This window comes from Mandrillus leucophaeus, unplaced genomic scaffold, assembly GCF_000951045.1.
Source record: "Mandrillus leucophaeus isolate KB7577 unplaced genomic scaffold, Mleu.le_1.0 Scaffold1347, whole genome shotgun sequence".
Taxonomy (NCBI): domain Eukaryota; kingdom Metazoa; phylum Chordata; class Mammalia; order Primates; family Cercopithecidae; genus Mandrillus; species Mandrillus leucophaeus.
This window is the reverse complement of record NW_012101307.1, coordinates 112951-119549: the sequence shown is the minus strand read 5'-3', so window position 1 is coordinate 119549 and position 6599 is coordinate 112951.

Here is a 6599-nt window from a genome sequence, read left to right as displayed (position 1 = left end):
GCTCATCATCACTGGTCATTAGAGAAATGCAAATCAAAACCACAATGAGATATCATCTCATGCCAGTTAGAATGGCGATTATTAAAAAGTCAGGAAACAACAAATGCTGGTGAGGATATGGAGAAATAGGAATGCTTTTACACTGTTGGTGGGAGTGTAAATTAGTTCAACCATTGTAGAAGACAGTGTGGCAATTCCTCAAGGATCTAGAACCAGAAATGCCATTTGACTCAGCAATCCCATTGTAATGGTTACCAAAGTAATGATTATAAATCATTCTACTATAAAGACACATGCACATATATGTTTATTACAGCACTATTTACAATAGCAAAGACTTGGAACCAACCCAAATAACCATCAATGATAAACCGGATAAAGAAAATGTGGCACAAACACACCATGGAATACTATGCAGCCATAAAAAAGGATGAGTTCATGTCCTTTGTAGGGATATGGATGAAGCTGGAAACCATCATTCTCAGCAAACTAACACAGGAACAGAAAATCAAACATCACATACTCTGACTCATAATTGGGAGTTGAATAGTGAGAACACATGGACACAGAGATGGGAATATCACACACTGGGGCCTGTTGGGGGTGGGGGGCAAGGGGAGGGAGAGCATTAGGACAAATACCTAATGTATGCGGGGCAAAAAACTAGATGACGGGTTGATGGATGCTGCAAACCACCATGGCACATGTATACCTATGTAACAAACATGCATGTTCTGCATATGTATCCCAGAACTTAAAGTAAATTTAAAGAAAAAGAAATTAAGGCAAAAATCGAGAATTTTTTTTAAACTAATGAGATCAAATATACAACATACCAGAATCTCTGGACACAACTAAAGCAGTATTAAAAGGTTAGTTTTTAGTGGTAAACCCTCACCTCAAAAAGTCAGATGGATCTCAACTTAAGAACCTAATATCACACCTAGAAGATTTAGAGAAACAACAGCAAACCAATAACAGAGTTCGCCGAAGACAAGAAATAAAATCAGAGCCCAGTTGAAGGAAATTGAAATGTGAAAAACCATACAAAGGATCAATAAACCTAGTAGTTGGGTCTCTGAAAGAATAAGTAAGAGAGATGGATCCCTAGCTACACTAATAAGAAAAAATGGAGAGAAGATTAAAATAAACACAATCAGAAATGACAATGGACACATTACCGTCAACCCCACAGAAATACAAAAAAACCTCGGAAAGTACTACAAACACCTCTATACATATCAGCTAGAAAACCTAGAAGAAACGAATACATTTCTGGAAGCATACAACCTCCAAAGATTGAAACAGGAAGAAATGGAATCCCTGAAAAGACCAAGAGTTTATACCAAAATTGAATCAGTAATAAAAAGCCTAGCAACGAGAAAAAGCCTAGAACCAGATGGATTTACAGGCAACTTCTACCAGATATATAAAGAAGAGCTGGTACTATTCTTACTGAAACTATACCAAAAAACTAAGGAATAGGTACTAATCCCAAACTCCATTCTATGAGGCCAGCATCATCCTGATACAAAAATCTAGCATAGACAGAACAAAAAAGAAAAGTTCAGGCCAATATCCTTGATGAAGATAGATGCAAAAATTCTCAACAAAATAGTAGCAAATGGAGTCCAACAGCACATCAATATCTCATCCACCACAATCAAGCAGGCATTATCCCTGGGTTGCAAGGTTGGTTCAACATAGGCAAATCAGTAATCGTGATTCACGATGTGAACTGAACTGAAAAACCACATGAGCATATCAATAGTGCAGAAAAAGCTTTCAATTAAATTCAACATCTCTTCATATTAAAAACCCTCAACAAATTAGGCCTTGAAGGAACATACTTCAAAATAATGAGAGGTACCTATGACAAACCTATAGCCAATATAATACTGAGAATGTGTAAAAGCTGGAAGCATTTCCCTAGAGAACTGCGGCAAGACAAGGTTGCCCTCTTGCCCTCTCTCACCACTCCTATTCAACATAGTAGTGGAAGACCTGAGAAGGGCAAACAAGCAAGAGAAAGAAATAAAAGGCATCCCATCAGGAAGAGAGGAAGTCAAACTCTCCCTGGTTGCAGATGACATAATTTTATACCTAGAAACCCCATAGTCTCACTCCAAAACTCCTTGACCTGATAAACAATGCTGGCAAATTTCAGGATATAAAAGTCAATGTACAAGTATCAGCAGGATTCCGATACACCAACAATATTCAAGCTGAGCACAAAATCAAGTACACAATTCCGTTCACAATAGCCACAAAAAGAATAAAATATCTAGAAATATAATAAAGCTAACTAGGGAGGTGAAAATTCTCTACAATAAGAATTACAAAACACTGCTCAAAGAAATTAGAGATGACACAAACAAATGGAAGCATTCTTTGCTTATGTATAGGAAGCATTAATGTTGTTAAAATGACCATACTACTCGAAGCAATTTACAGATTCAATGCTATTCCTATCAAAGTACCAATGACATTTTCCACAGAACTTTTTTTTTTTTTGAAATGGAGTCTCACTCTTTCACCCAGGCTAGAGTGCAGTGGCACGATCTCGGCTCACTGCAAGCTCCACCTCCCGGGTTCTTGCCATTCTCCTGCCTCAGCCTCCTGAGTAGCTGGGACAACAGGAACCTGCCTCCATGCTTGGCTAATTTTTTGTATTTTTAGTAGAGACGGGGTTTCACCATATTTGCCAGGATGGTCTCGATCTCCTGACCTCGTGATCCACCCACCTCGGCCTCCCAATGTGCTGGTATTACAGACATGAGCCACCACTCCTGGCCTCCACAGAACTTCTTAAAATTCATATGGAACCAAAAAAAAAAAAAAAACAAACAAAAAAAACTTGAATAGGCAAAGCAATCCAAAGCAAAAAGATCAAAGCTGGAGACATTATGTTATGCAACTTCAAACTATACTACAAAGCTACAGTAACCAAAACAAAATGGTACTGGTACAAAAACAGATACATTAGACCAATGGAACAAAATTGCCCAGAAATGATGCAACGCATCTGTAACCATCTAATCTTCAACGAAGTTCACAAAAACAAGCAGTGGGGAAAGAACTCCTTATTCAATAAATGGTGCTGGGATAACTCGCTAGCCCTATGCAGAAAACTGAAACTTGACACCTTCCTTATACAGTATACAAAAATTAACTGAAGATGAATTAAAGACTTAAATGTAAAATCTAAAATTATAAAAACCCTGGAAGATAATGCAGGAAATACCATTCTGGATAAGGACCCTGGCAGCAATTTCATGACAAAGACACCAAAAGCAATTTTATCAAAACCAAAAATTGACAAATATGACCTAATTAAACTAAAAAGCTTCTGCATAGCAAAAGAAACTATCAACAGAGTAATCAGATTACTTACAGAATCAGAGAAAATATCTGAAAATTATGCATCCAACAAACGTTTAATATCCAGAATCTATAAGGAAATTAAATCAATAAGCAAAAAACAAACAACTCCCTTAAAAAGTGGGCAAATAACATGAACAGACACTTTTCAAAAGAAGACATGCATACAGCTAACAAGCACATGAAAACAATACTAAACATCACTAATCACTGGAGAAATGCAAATCAAAACCACAGTGAGATACCATCTTATACCAGTCAGAATGGCTATTAAAAAGTCAAAAAATAATAAATGCTGGTGAGGATTCAGAGAAAAGGTTATGCTTGTACACTGCTGATGGAAATGTAAATTAATTCAGCCATTGGGGAAAGCAGTTTGGCAATTTCCGAAAGAACTCAAAGCAGAATTGCCATTTGACCCAGCAATCCCATTATTGTGTATATACCCAAAGGAATATAAATCACTTTACCATAAAGCCACATGCACATGTATGTCCACTGCAGCACTATTCACAATAGCAAAGACATGAAATCAGTCTAAATGACCATCAGTGGTAGGATGAATAAAGATGTGATACATATACATCATGGAATACTCTACAGCCATAAAAATGAACAAGATCATGTCCTGTGCAGCAATATGGATGAAACTAAAGACTATTATCCTAAGTGAACTAACACAGGAGGAGAAAACCCAACACCACATGCTTTCACTTATAAGTGGGAGCTAAATATTGAGTACATGTGGACACAAAGAAGGAAACAACAGACACTGGGGCCTACTTGAGGGTGGAGGAAGGGAGGAGGATGAGGATTGAAAAACTACCGTATCGTGTACTATCATGTATTATGCTTTATTACCTGGGTGGCAAAATTATCTTTTCACCAAACCCCAATTTACAAACCAAACCAAACATGCAATTTACCTATGTAACAAACCAGCATATGTAATTCTGAACCTAAAATATGTTTTTAAAAAAGAAGACTGAAAGAAAACATGGAAAACGATTAAAATTAGTAAAATGTGGGTGATGAGAAAAGGAAAAAACAAAAATTAAAATTCAGCAGAAGAATTTTAAAAGTTAGCTGAATTGACACAGGTAGGGAAAGAGCTGTGATTTAAACCCACTTTTCTATGACTCCTAAGACTGTGTATTTAAGCACTATGCTATACTGCTATATTTTGGTTTATCTTATCCCATGGCAACAAATAGCCACATATGGATGAAATTTAAAGTATTTAGAGATAAGTCTTCCAATATCAGTAAAATAGCAGGTTAGGTGTCTTGACTAATGCTTATGCTGAAAACAACTAAAGTGCAAATAATGTACAAAAATTATTCTTATATCATAAAGAGCTGGCAAAATAGTATGATTTTTTGTTCAGGCCAAAATCTACAAAATGTGGCAGTCCACAAAAATCACAGGAGCATCGAAGCCACTTTTGCACATTGAACACTTGTTTTCATGGGTTTGGTATTCTAAAGGGATGGAAGACAAAGTCTGGACTCCATGTAAGATGAGAAATCTAACAACAGACCCTGATTCCACAAATTTGGAACCCTAAAAAGCTATATTTTCAGTGAAAGAATGAAGTAGATAAAAACATATCCAACCCACAGCAGCCCCCATAGAACTGCGAAGAAAGTTGCCTGGTTCCTATGCAATGCAGGGGATGAAGCCATCACTGAGATTTTATAACTCAAGCACACCCTTATGAGAATTACAACCCAAATTCCCATAATCTATGTGGCCCTAAATGCCTCAAGCTGTTATTTAATGTCATTCTACACTAATAATACCCCAAGAGACCTGAAAGAAGCAAATACCAATTCCCTGTGGAAAAAGGTTCCATCATCTAAGCTCTTAAAGAAGTCCTATAAATAAATTTTCAAGAATAGGCTGCTCACCACACAAAAAAATAACTAGTAACAAAGCAGAATAAGGAACTGTGAGGGAGAACTGTCATAAACAAACTGATAGTAGAGAAAGACCCACAAAAACTTCTGATGTTGGAATTCTCAGAGAAAAAATATATAATGACTATGCTTGTTACATTTAAAGAGGTAAAATATGAGCTTAAAATATCTGTAATGAACAGTACACTATAAAGAATGATCCCACAAATTTATACAATAACCAAATAGAATTTCTAGAAATTAAAAAAAAATAAAACCATAGAACTAAGATTAAAACTCAATACACATTTAGCATTTCACTAAAATATAGTACTCTTGGGCATTAATCTCAGAGAAATTGATGGAGAACAGAATATCATCCTATTAATTTCTTACAAATTACATAGGAAAATGTACTTTCACAATGAAGAAATCTGGAAAGTCAGTTAATGCAGTGATCAAATGTGGCATTTCAAATGCTGAGATAAATTTACATTATGTACCTCATAAGATGAAATGTGAATCACATAGTATAACTTATGTAGTATTTTAACAAAAATTATTTTATCTGAATGTCATAAGGAAACAATCATAATAATCCAGAATGAGAAACATTCTATAAGACCTGGCTTAGACTCTTAAAAAATATTCAATGTCATTAATAAGTAAACAAAATTCCAAGATACTTCATTTTCATTAAAACACACCAAAGTGATATAACCAAATGTAATGTGTAAAACTTCACCGAATCCTAGGCTGGGAAAAAAAAAAAAAGATCGAAGGCATTTAAGGGGCAATTAGATAGATTTCAATACAACTTTATAGTAGGTAAAAAATTATGGAATTATTTTTATTCTCTCAATTATGCATTATGGTTATGTAGGAGAATATATTTGTTCTTAAGTGATGCATACAAAAGTATTTATTGGTCGATTGTCATGACCTCTATTCCACTGACTTTCAAATCGTTCAACTAAAAGTTTGAGAGTGTGTGTGTGTGTGTGTGTGCACGCGCGCGTGCGCATGTGGATAGATAGATAAACAGGTAAGAGTCATGCGGCAAAATGATGAGCATTGGTACATTTGGATGAAGGGCATGTGGGTGTTCATTGCAATATTCTTTCAACTTTTCTATAGGTTGGAAAAATTTCAAAAGAAATTGTAGAATAAATGAAGCAATTATTAACAGCTTTATGCTAGTAAATTTTAAATTGTAGTGAAACCAGCAAATCCCCAGGAGAAATATAACATCAGAATTAACTCAAGAAAGAATAAAATATCCAAAACGTTGAGCTAATAGCCTGAATTATTCACACACAC